Here is a 13,502-nt window from a genome sequence, read left to right as displayed (position 1 = left end):
GAAGAAATAAAAAAAATACCTGGAAACAAATGAAAATGATAGCATGCCATACCAACTCATATGGGATACAGCAAAAGCTGTATTAAGAGGAAAATTCATCGCAATACAGGCACATCTTAACAAACAAGAAAAATCCCAAATAAGCAACCTTAAAGCACACCTAACTGAACTAGAGAAAAAAGAACAAATGAAGCCCAAAGTCAGCAGAAGGAGAGAAATAATAAAAATAAGAGCAGAAATAAATACTATTGAAACGAAAAAGGCAGTAGAAAGGATCAATGAGACAAAGAACTGGTTTTTTGAGAAGATAAACAAAATTGACAAACCACTAGCCAGACTAACAAAGAAAAAAAGGGAGAAAGCTCAAATAAACAAAATCAGAAATGAGCGAGGAGAAATAACAACAGACTCTGCAGAAATACAACAGATTATAAGAGAATACTACAAAAAACTATATGCCAACAGAATGGATAACCGAGAGGAAATGGATAAATTCTTGGACTCCTACAATCTCCCAAAGCTCACTCAAGAAGAGGCAGACAATTTGAACAGACCAATCACAAGGAAAGAGATTGAAACAGCAATCAAAAACATCCGAAAGAATAAAACCCCAGGACCAGATGGCTTTCCTGGGGAATTCTACCAAACATTCAGAGAGGATTTAATACCCATCCTTTTCAAGCTATTCCAAAAAATTAGGGAAGATGGAACACTTCCTAACACATTCTATGAGGCCAACATCACGCTGATACCAAAACCTGACAAGGACACCACGAAAAAAAGAGAACTACAGGCCAATATTGCTGATGAACATAGATGCAAAAATTCTAAACAAAATTTTGGCAACCAGAATTCAGCAATTCATCAAAAGAATCATACATCAGGATCAGGTGGGATTCATACCGGGGACACAGGGATGGTTCAACATCCGCAAATCAATCAACGTGATACACCACATCAACAAACTGAGGAATAAAAACCACATGATCATCTCAATAGATGCAGAGAAGGCATTTGACAAGATGCAACAGCCATTTATGATAAAAACTCTGAACAAAATGGGCATAGAAGGAAACTACCTCAACATAATAAAGGCCATATATGACAAACCCATAGCCAACATCATACTCAATGGGCAGAAACTGAACCCCATCCCCCTGAAAACAGGAACGAGACAAGGATGCCCTCTATCACCACTCTTATTTAACATAGTACTGGAGGTCCTGGCCAGAGCAATCAGGCAAGAAAAAGGAATAAAAGGAATCCAAATAGGGAGGGAAGAAGTGAAACTCTCACTGTTTGCAGACAACATGATCTTATATATAGAAAACCCCAAAGAATCCATTGGAAAACTCTTAGAAGTAATCAACAACTACAGCAAAGTTGCAGGGTATAAAATCAATTTGCATAAATCAGTAGCATTTCTATACTCCAGTAATGAACCAACAGAAAAAGAACTCAAGAATACAATACCATTCACAATCGCAACAAAAAGAATAAAATACCTGGGGGTAAATTTAACTAAGGAAGTGAAGGACCTATATAATGAAAATTACAAGGCCTTTCTGAGAGAATTGGATGACGACATAAGGAGATGGAAAGACATTCCATGTACATGGATTGGAAGAATAAACATAGTTAAAATGTCCGTTCTACCTAAAGCAATCTACAGATTCAACGCCATCCCAATCAGAATCCCAATGATATTCTTTACAGAATTAGAACAAAGAATCCTAAAATTCATATGGGGCAACAAAAGACCCCGAATTTCTAAAGCAATCCTGAGAAAAAAGAACAAAACGGGAGGCATCACAATCCCTGACTTCAAAACATACTACAAAGCTACAGTAATCAAAACAGCATGATACTGGTACAAAAACAGGTGCACAGATCAATGGAACAGAATTGAAAGCCCAGAAATAAAACCACACATCTATGGACAGCTTATCTTTGACAAAGGAGCTGAGGGCATACAATGGAGAAAAGAAAGTCTTTTCAACAAATGGTGCTGGGAAAACTGGAAAGCCACATGTGAAAGAATGAAAATTGACCATTCTTTTTCACCATTTACCAAAATAAACTCAAAATGGATTAAAGACCTAAAGGTGAGACCTGAAACCATAAGGCTTCTGGAAGAAAATGTAGGCAGTACACTCTTTGACATCAGTATTAAAAGGATCTTTTCAGACACCATGCCTTCTCAGAGAAGGGAAACAATAGAAAGAATAAACAAATGGGACTTCATCAGATTAAAGAGCTTCTTCAAGGCAAATGAAAACAAGATTGAAACAAAAAAACAACCCATTAACTGGGAAAAAAATATTTGCAAGTCATATATCTGACAAAGGCTTAATATCCATAATATATAAAGAACTCTCACAACTCAACAACAAAACATCAAACAACCCAATCAAAAAATGGGCTGGAGACATGAACAGACATTTCTCCAAAGAAGATATACTGATGGCCAATAGGCACATGAAAAGATGCTCATCATCACTGATCATCAGGGAAATGCAAATCAGAACTACACTAAGATATCACCTTACACCTGTTAGAATGACAAAAATATCTAAAACTAATAGCAACAAATGTTGGAGAGGTTGCGGAGAAAAAGGAACCCTCATACACTGCTGGTGAGAATGCAAACTGGTGCAGACACTATGGAAAACAGTATGGAGATTCCTCAAAAAATTAAAAATAGAACTACCATACAATCCAGCCATCCCACTACTGGGTATTTATCCAAAGAGCTTGAAGTCAGCAATCCCAAAAGTCCTATGCACCCCAATGTTTATTGCAGCACTGTTTACAATAGCCAAGACGTGGAAGCAACCTAAGTGCCCAGCAACAGACGAATGGATAAAGAAGATGTGGTACATATATACAATGGAATACTACTCAGCTGCAAAACAGAACAAAATCATTCCATTTGCAATAACATGGATGGACCTTGAGAGAATTATGTTAAGTGAAATAAGCCAGTGAGAGAAAGATAATCTGTATATGACTCCACTCATATGAGGAATTTAAAATTATGGACGAAGAACAGTTTAGTGGATATCAGGGGAAAGGTAGGGTGGGGGGTGGGCACAAAGGGTGAAGTGGTGCACCTACAACATGACTGACAAACATTAACGTACAATTGAAATTTCACAAGATTGTAACCTATCAATAACTCAATAAAAAAAAAAAAGAATGTTCCCTGGATGTCTGTTCTAACTATGGGAAATACGTTCTTCTATTTTGCTTATGGAAGTGGGATTAGAAGAATTGGATCCTATATGTTTATGTATAAAAAATTATAATTTCAAAACGTCCATTAATTTTTCATATTGTGACAAGTGGACAACTCTTTATTTAGCAGAGGACATATTTTTGGATATACAAAGTAAGCTCAGACTTTCTCCTGAGAGTGGAGAGAAGAGCATTTGCATAGGAAGTAGCAGGAACATGAATGTTACAAGACACTGTCTGACAGACAAGAGAAGGGAAGGACATGATTCAGTAAGATGGGGGAACCAGGCACAGAGGAGAAAAGAGAGCCAGGGAGAAACGCTGAGTGAGAATGAGTGAAGAACTTTCCAGAACAGTGGTGTCAGCTTTCCATTGTAAGTTCTTTCTCTGACCATCTCAGACTTCATTTTGCATTTTCCAAGCCTTTGGAAAGAATCCACTACCACAATAGCCTTGTGGTAGAAGTGCTGAGGAAGAGAGAAGAAAGGGGGTGAATGTGAGCCTCCAAGGGAGCAGTGTGGAGTCCGTGTACACTTCCCTGCGACCTCTCTGCCCCTCGCTCCTCACCAGGGGCTCCGGGTCCTGGCCTCCTCTCAGCTTCTCAAAATCAGGACACTTATCCCCGCTCAGGGCCTTTACTTCATCATTCAGGTTTTCTCTCCTATGTCACCTCTTCCCAACAGCTTCCCTGAGCCACTCTATTTCAGATCCCACCTCAACTTACTCCACCATGTCACCCTGTCTTATGTCATTTGCACAGTTTGTCATCACTTGAAATTTGTTCGTTTGTGTGTATGTTCACTTCTGTATCAACAGTGCCTAGTCTCATGCTCCACGAATGTCCACCAAATGAGTAAATTCAGAAATAAGCAGGACAGGACAGTGAAAATCCAAAATTCAAGAAAGAGCATAGTGAGGTTGCAGAGGCAGCAATAGCAAGCACTTCAGCATAACTTAACCTCCACGAATCTTCAGGTGTACCTGTGGGATGAAAATGCTGTGGAATCCTTTTGAATGTTAAAGGAAAGGCTGACCTCAGAGCACTTAGAGGGCTTGGGGGTCATATGGGATGCACGTCTCTTTTTTATCCTGAACCTAGAGCCTTTTTATCTATTCAAGTCTTATGCCTTTTCATCCAATTCTTAATAAGAATGGCTATTTGCTTTTATATTTTATATGTGTATGGTTTTCTGTATGTTATTAACTTTATTTAGTAACACTTACATGGCAGTTATTATATGCCAGCACTTAATAAATACTATTGGTTCCTTCTTTTTCATAACCCTATAAGTTAATTACTGTAATCATCAATGCTTTATAGATGAGAGCAGATAAAATAATATCTTGACCAAGAGCGCAGAGTTAGTAAGTGGCAGAACAGGGTCCACATCAGGAAATGTAGCTCCAGAGTACATGCTCATAAGCACTACATTAGGACGCCTCTCCCATTGAATCATCCAAACAGCATCCAATCTCAAAATGCACCCTGGCTTTAAAAATGCATTCCGGAAGACTTGCTTTTCCCAGCAAAATGCTGCATACGAACAATGCTCACACTCCTGAATGTTCCATCCTGAAAGGATTTCAGGATTTCAGCAAGTTGATGATCCTAATAGTAAATGGTGGATTGACTGTGGCCTTAGGTTTACATTTGTCACAGAGAAGTCATTCATTGCTTCTTGTTTTAATATGTGATGGAAATTGTTGCATAAGAGTGACATCAGTGAATCTGAGAAGTGACCCTCGGAGCTCTTACAACATGATGTCTGGACAGACTAACACAAGGAAACCACCAAGGACGTGCTTAAAGTTAGCGTCTTTGAAGTCGGTAAAGGGAACACATCCATTAAGCTAATGGCAGAGCTTAATTTAATGCTACCTAACTCTTCGAAAAGACTATCAAGTCTCTTAACAAACTGTGCTTTATCCTGCCGTTAAGTTGTTGTAATTACTCAGTATTTGACCAGATGGCAAATAATTTCTAAAGTCAGACCAGGTGTTCAAGAAGCAGAGCTAATCACAAAGCCGATGACTGTGGTAAAACTAATTTAAAATGCTGTAACAGTGGCACAGTGGTGTTTCCACAAAGACTGACTGAAAAATAAAAAGGAAAGAAAAGAAAACATTGATATTTCCTGAATATGAGGCTAAGTAAAGGCAGGTGTGAGAAAAGAGTGTTTAATTCCACTGTTCCTAATGCCTAGCTTTGTGTCAGTCAACAAATGCTTTCACAGGTGTAACGTATATTTGAGGCTTGAAAGGAGAACTGGCAATATACACTCAGAAGGGCTCAAAATTAGCACCAGTGGCAGACAGTGTCAACTCAAATAAATATCAGACTTGGACGCAACCTGACTTTTCTCACATTCCTGTTTCAGGCATATAAGCATGGATTTCATGGCCACAGCTGGAAATCACAGAGTTCTTAATTCATTTTCAAATGAAGAGTTGCCACTAGGCAACCTTCCCAGCTTCCTGTCCCCAGTCCCTGCAGGGGTGACCTAACCAATATTGGATTCCAGAAGAGGGCTGTTTTTTTGAAGACTTGTCTAGAGTGACAAGAGTCCCAGGAAATATCTCTTGAGGCTCTGTTAGGTGAAACTATTGGCAAACTGTGAAGCACTTCACCATTTTGGTAAAGGATCAGTTTAACAAGCAATAATTAGATTGGAGTCAGCCTTGGCTCCAATGCCTGCCTCTAACACTGACCCACATGACCGGTGCTGGGATGGCTTTGTGGATATGGGACCTGTTCCCAGGGGCCACCTTTAGAAAAGCTCCATGCTTGGGCTATTTCTCTCCTGTTACTGTGTTGAAATTATTAATAATTTTTGAACAAGGGGACCTACCTTTTCATTTTTCACTGAGCTTTGCAAACTTATGTAGTTGGTCCTGACTGAGTTACTTAATGTCTCTGAATTATAGTTTCATTATCTGTAAATTGCAAAATATTTATGGTACTCATCTCACAGAGATGATTTGAAGAAAAGATGGGGTAGTCAAGTTCCTAGCACACAGTGAACACTCAATAAAAGCCACTATTGTTGATGTTTTGTCATTGTTATTATTAGTATTGTGAGTTTTTAATATAGTTTACTTTCCTCTTGACAGCAATTGGCAGAGTTGACCACTGTCTCCTCCTTGAACACTTTGTCCACTTGTTTTTCAGGACGCCTCACCCTCCCGACTTTCCTCCTGCATCTCTGGCTTCTCCTTTTCAATCTCTTTTCTTGGTTCCCTCTCATTTCTCCAGCCTCTAAATATTGTAGGGCTTCAAAGCTTGTGCTTGCACCTCTGTTATTTTCTATCTAAATCCATCCTAGATGTCTTATCCAGTCTCACATTTTAAATACCACATATGACAATTTTACAGGCTGAATTGTGTTCAAAAGAATTCATATGTTGAAGCCCTAACTCCTAGTACCTCAAAATGTGAGCTTAGTTGGCTTTAGGGTCTTTAAAGAGGTAATTAAGTTAAAATGAGGTCATAAGGATACAGCACAGAGGAAAGACAACGTGAAGACACAGGGAGAAGAGAGACATCTGTAAGCCAAGAAAAGAGGCCTTAGAAGAAACCAACTCTGCTGGCACCTTGATCTTAGACTTCCAGCCTTTGAAATTGTGAAAAAATAAATTCCTGTCATTTAAGCCACCCAGTCTGTGGTACTTTAATATGGCAGCCCTAACAAACTAATACAGCCAAAAACTCTCAAATGTTTATTCCCCACTAAGACATCTCCCTCAAATTCCAGATGTGTTTCATTGACTACTTCACATCTACACTTGATGGCTATTAAGTACCTTGAACCTTACGTGAGTTCCTAAGATTTGCCACCCCAAAACTTCCTTCTCCCCCATCTCTGTTAATGACACTCACAGAGTTTCAGTTGATTAGACCAAAAATCTTGGAATCAACCTTGACTCTTCTCATCCTTTCAGTTCTGCATTGGATCAGTCAGCAAATCCCATAGGCTCTGACTTCATACTGGGTCCCAAACCTGACCTCTTGGTACCACTTTCTTCACTATCAACATGGTACCAACCTCAACCACCTCTCACATATCTTGTGCCATTTGACTCCAGTCTTTTCTCAACAGAGCAGACAGAGTTACCATGTGAAACGGTAAAATCCTGTCAAATCATGGAACACCTATTTTCAGAATTCTCCAATGCCTTCCTACCTCATTTAGAGCAAAAGCCAAAATCTTGACTATGGCCTTGATGTCCATCCCTCTCCTATCACCTTTCTGGTCTCAACAGCCACACCATCTTTGCTTAACCTGCCTTGGGCTGTTTACTCCAACACTCCACACAAGTTTACACTCAAGGCCTTCGCACATTGTTTTCCCTTTAATGTCTTCATGGCTCTCCATCACTTCCTTTAGGTACTTATGTAAAACTCAGCTTCTAAGTGAGACCTTCCTGATAGTGAGGACTAAGCTAAATTTTAACCACCGTCTCCCAAAGACTTCCTATCTGCCTTCTCTACTTTATATTTTCTCCTCAGTACTTACAACTTTTCAGCATACTCATTATTTAACTTATTGTTATTCATCATCTTTCTTCCCCACTGTAAGTCTCAGCTCCTTCAAGACAGGCATTTTTGTTTTGTTTACTGCCATATTTATAGTACTTAGTGCAGGATCTTTTATGTAGTAGGTTGTCAATAAATGCTTCTTGAAGTGAATGAAAAATGGAAGAGGTACTTCTTTTTTTTTTCCTATACACTTAAATCAAATTGGAAGTATAGTCAAATAAGGACATTGATACTGTGCTTACATGATACCATTGGTAACATACCATCTCTCTTCTGGGCAAGGTTATTTATTTTTGAGGTAATTCTGTTTGCTTTTAAAAGGTACACTCTGTTCTCCAGAGAAAGCTATGTATAATGGGAATTTTTCTGACCTTAGAATTTCTGTATCTTTTATTTATAATGCACATAGTCTTGGTATATCCCAATGTATATATAACTATGTACCAAACTATTCCAAAATTTAATTTCTATCATCCAAATCACAACAGGAGAAATTTTGTTCTGCAGCAGTATAACATGGGTCACATTTTTTTGTGAAGTCTTCAAAAGCAACTGAACTGTCTGGATTCTCCCCCTCTAGGCTCCTCTGTGACTAGCTCAAGCTTTCTCTAATAGCATCTATGTTCCAAAAAGGTAAATGAGGAGAACATGGCCTCTGGAGGCCTCAGCTTGGAAGGCTCACAACATCCCTTCTGCTGCATTCCATTGGTCCAAGCAAGTCACAAGCTCAGCTCACATCCAAGGAGATGGAGAAACAGACTTTACCTTGAATGGGTGGTGGTATATAAGGATTGGAGGAATTTTTTTGTCATATTTTGCAATCTACTACAATCTCCCATTTGTCCTAAATTATTCACGTTACTTCTTTCTGCAAAATGTTCACATCATCCCAGAGACCCCGTAAGTCCCATCCCAATTACAGTATTCAACTTAAGTTGAGGATCTCTGGCCCTGCATCAGTTTCAGAGGTGGATGAAGCTCCTCAGGGGCAGCTCCTTAGACACATCCAATCTCGGTCTAAAGGCCATGAACCCAAAAGACAGGTTATCAGCTCTCCACATGTACTCAATGGTGAGTTAGGGAGAGAGGAACTATAATAGACACTCCCAAACTGAGGAGGAATAGAAGCCCAAAGCTGTCACTAACCTATAGGAATTCTGAAACACAGCCCAGACAGGTGTCCAGGGCCCACTTCTCTGTGGCAGAGAATGTTCCTTGAATGTTCCCACTTCTGTTCCCTAGAAGTGGTTCCTTAATGCATTGTTCTCCTGTGTTCTTTGGCTTTACACTCTGAGAAGTCATTCTTCTTCAAAAAATAGTAATAGTCTATGTTTGCAGCTGCAAAGCTTTGTCAGTCACCTTCCTGCCCACGGAAAGCTGAGTGTCCAGGGACGTCTTTCCATTTTCAAGTGTCTCTGTCCTTTTAGTTCAAGCAATCAAAGCTATCACCAATACATCTTTATTGTTTTCTAAGTTTCTAAGAATCTTAATGGGGTTGACTGTATGCCCAAAAGTCACATCTATAACTCTTTTCAAGACAAATCTTTCTCTATTTTTGGCATGTCAGGTTTTTGAAGGACAGCATCTTTAAGATTCTTAGAAGTCGTTTTGTCTAGATTAGCAAGTCTAATTGTCACAGACTTAAATCTGTCTAGGTCAATGCTTTATAAATCGTGATCTCCAGACCAGCAGTATCACGTGAGAACTTGCTAAAAGTGCAATTTGTGGGCCCCACTCTAAAACAACTAAATTAGAATCTTTCAGGAAAGAGGAGGTACCTTGTGTATTAACAAGCCATCCAGGTAATTTTGATGAATGCTGACGTTTGTGAACCACTGTTGTACACAAGGGTTTTACAGCTACACCCTTGACTTGATTCTTATCCAGAGGCCATTTCTTGCAATGAGAATCATTTTCAGACTGAGGATGAAAAGCTTTAATTTTCAAATTCAGAAAGTCTTAGACACACGGTATTTGCTCTTAATTCTACTTTCGAACTGAAAATATCCTTCTGTAGTTTGGCTCTCCCATGCAGTTAACATATCACATGCAGCCAGAAGTACCTAACCAATCTTTTCAACATTCTGCCTAGAGATCGCCTTAGCCAGATCCACATGTTTTATTAGGAACCTTTTCTATTCTTCAAGTTATCTCAAGACACAATTCTTCTACAACTAAATGACACAGCTTGCCCCTTTTTAGCTTTCGATAATTTTCTTAAACTTTTTTACCCTCCACTAATGGTTTGCCATTTGTTTTTTCATATTCAGTTAACAATATCCTCTCTGCTTCTCCAGTCTTTGGCTACCATTTGTTTCTAAAGTAAAGACCATATGAATTTAGTTTTTGATATAGCAGCCTCCTACTTTTAACTGCTAAATTCTATATTCATTACTTCTTGCTGAGTACCAACCACTCCAAAATTTAATGTTTAAAACAACAATGATTTACTTCCTCCCAACCCTCAGGTTAGAAATTTGGGCACAGATGAACTAGAGTTGACAGGTCTCTCTCATGCACTTGGAGCCACTTGGAAATTCTGCTGGGGGCTGGCCCAGAAAAGACTCTCTCATTTGCTGGTTGTCTGGGGCTGTGTGCGAGGGGCCCATTTCCTCTTCCATAGCATCTCCAGCAGGCTAGACTGGGCTTTCTCACATGGCAGCTTGGTTTCAAGAAGGCAAAAATGGAAGCTTCATAGCATCTTACAGCTTCATAACATCACTTCTGTTTCATTATTTTGGTCAACACAAGTCACAAGGCCAATCTAGATTCAAGGGGATAGAAAAACAGACCAGCTTTTGCTGAGAGGAGCAGGAATATCACATTGCAATGGGGCCTACATGCAAAGACTAGAGAAATATTTGGTCTTTATGCTTGGGAAAATTATTTGCAATCTAAGCTTAAACCAGATTTGAGTTAATGGCCTCTCATATAACCAGGAACTTTCATTTAACTACTGCAGTGAGAGATTTTAATAAATCTTTAATAAGATTTTAATAAGTGAGAGGACCAAGAGACCTATGAATAGATTTATCAAAGGCATCACATCAATGAATAACTATAAACCAGTGAGTTACGGCACCAAACACAGCAAGCGTAACCTAGTGACAGTGAATTCTAAAATGTCAGATCCAAGATTATCAGTTGCTATACTGAGAAATATGATTAAATCAGAATAAGCACCTGAGACTAAAATTGTAAATATAACATGAAGACAAATACATGTATAAGGTCCCTGGAAATGATAAGATCCTAACATACTTTTCACCTAAAATTAGAGTGGGACTGACTGGGATTTGGTAGATGCCCACATATTGGATAAAATGAGGCACACACTAGGGACAACATAACATGAAACTGGCAAATGACACCAATGATAATAAAGTGTGAAGAAAAGGGGATACCAAAGAAGAACGAGAATGAGGAGGAGGAAGAGAAAGGGAGATGGGAAGATGAAAGAATCTTTAGTCTTCTAAATTCACAAAATATATTAATCTTAGGAATATTAATCTTTAGGAACTAGGAGTGAGATATCAAAATTATAGGAATGAGATACAAGAATTCCCTGGAATGTTGAGCAATTCCTAAAATCATATTATGCTGTATTTTCATAACACTTTATTTATAGCTTTTAAAATAATAATTGGTGACTATAATAATAAACAGTGAACAATTTTTCTTAAACTAAAATTTTTAGAGGTTTTCTATTAATAATATAATAAATAAATGATTTATTGTTATGAATCTATATATGGTGACAAGATTATATGTTTCAATAACATGTAAAAATAATCCCTATCTGATGTGGACATTTGATCATAGAAAACGTCAAAAGAAAAGAATATCAACACAAAATAAATGTTAATAAAAGGCATTTAAAATTGAAAGATAGAAATACTCAATATTTAAAAGTTGTTCTTAAAATGAAATTTTAAAATAGAAAACTAATTGTTCTCTCTGATCGTTTTGACTTGTTTCATGACAAATATTCCAGAAACAAAAAAAAATTTTTTCTTTTGTTTTACTCATTTCTTTTTTAAAGATGAAAATATTTTTGTCTACTTCGTCTGATTTTGGTTTGGAGTCAGAGTTGATGTTGCTCTGGCTGATTCTGATTTAGATCAGTTCCTGATTTTACTTTGCACCTTGCTCCTATCTTGTACTCTTTGCATTCTGTCTGTTAAAGAGCAAATGCCAATGCTGAATTTCTAAGACTGGAAAACACCAGCAAACTTGAGTTGCATTTGAAAAACCCAGTGTCTGGGTCTCCTAGCAGTTAGCAGCACCACACAGAATCAAGAGTCAAAATTGTCAACTTAAGGACTCATTTTGTATTCAATGTTATTTCTTGAAATATCACTCATAGTATAAAATATACTGTGCATATAGACTTATTAATACTTGTTTTATGTGTAAAAATAGCTCACCATCAGCTAGCTTTGAACGTGTCAACAATCACAAGCAGGACTAACAGATCAGAGTGTGGTTGCCTCTGTCACATTCCCGCAACGTGGACCTGAACTTTCAATGTGCCGTGCCGGCTTCTGATTTAGTGTCAGTGGATTCTTTAGATCAACTAATTAATCTCCCTATGTTGATTGTTAACCTCTAATTCTCACAGAAGAGTTAAACTACTTTTTCTTGCTTTCCAAATTTCTTAATCTTTTTTTGTTTGCAGAACTTAGGAATTCTGAAAAACATGAATTTCCCAAGAACTACTAGAGGGAAATTTCCACTTAGAAACACTACATTCACTTTACCATATGTTATTCTATAAAAATCTTGACTTTGAGCTTTGAAACAATCATCTGGATGGGAAGTTTTTCTCTCTGTAATGAATATTCATATGAGACTATTCTGGAATAAGATGAAGACCTATGTTCTTTTGGATGAGATTAAATATCTGTTTCCTATCTAGTATTTAATTTTCTTTCCAAGTTGCACATTGCTTTGTAGAGATGAAGTCAGTATTATGCCTCAATCTTAAATTATGCAGATATCTGCAAAGGTTCCGTCCAATATTTTATGTTCAAATTTTGTTAGCTCTTATGTTGTGAAAACAGGTTTTCCCCAGCTGGTAACCCTATCTTCATTGTCACAGATGGGGAAATGAAAGGGCTGAATGATAATAAATTTCCCTTATTAATACTTAAAAGAGTCTCAAGCATTCCACTTAATTACTGTATATATTGGAAGCAGGATTCTTATACCTGTCCAAAGAGAGAATCTCATATTGATTTTTGGTACTGGGTTTTTTTCTGGCTTAAAATAATCGTTTGTTACTTCTTCCGTTTCTTTCTTTATGTTTTTTCACTTCCTTTTGTTAGTGAATATCTTACCAAAATATCTTTAGGAATTCTTAGGGTTTGTGTCACAAAGAATTCTCCCAAATCTGATCAATGTGTTTTTTTTCAACTTTATACAACATGACACTTTTAGTTATGCAAATACCTACTTGCCCAGAAGCTTGTTCTGACAACCTTCCCATTTTCAGATCCTAAGAAATTTAGCTGCTTCTCTTGACTCTAGTTGCCAAGAACAGCCAAAGGCCAGCAGCAGTGTCTTCTTTATGACATGTTCTTGGAGGAAGCGCAAAGGAGAGACCCCTCTAGATAAAATGGGGGTCAAAGCTTAAAGTATTGTAAGGTCTCTGCTTGTTCGAAAAAGACCCTTTTGAATAGCTTGGTGCAAATGATTATTAAGTCTCTTTGTGGTGATTTTGGAAATG

The sequence above is a fragment of the Equus przewalskii genome, chromosome 14, assembly GCF_037783145.1.
Source record: "Equus przewalskii isolate Varuska chromosome 14, EquPr2, whole genome shotgun sequence".
NCBI classification, from domain to species: Eukaryota; Metazoa; Chordata; class Mammalia; order Perissodactyla; family Equidae; genus Equus; species Equus przewalskii.
This window is presented reverse-complemented; position numbering follows the sequence as displayed.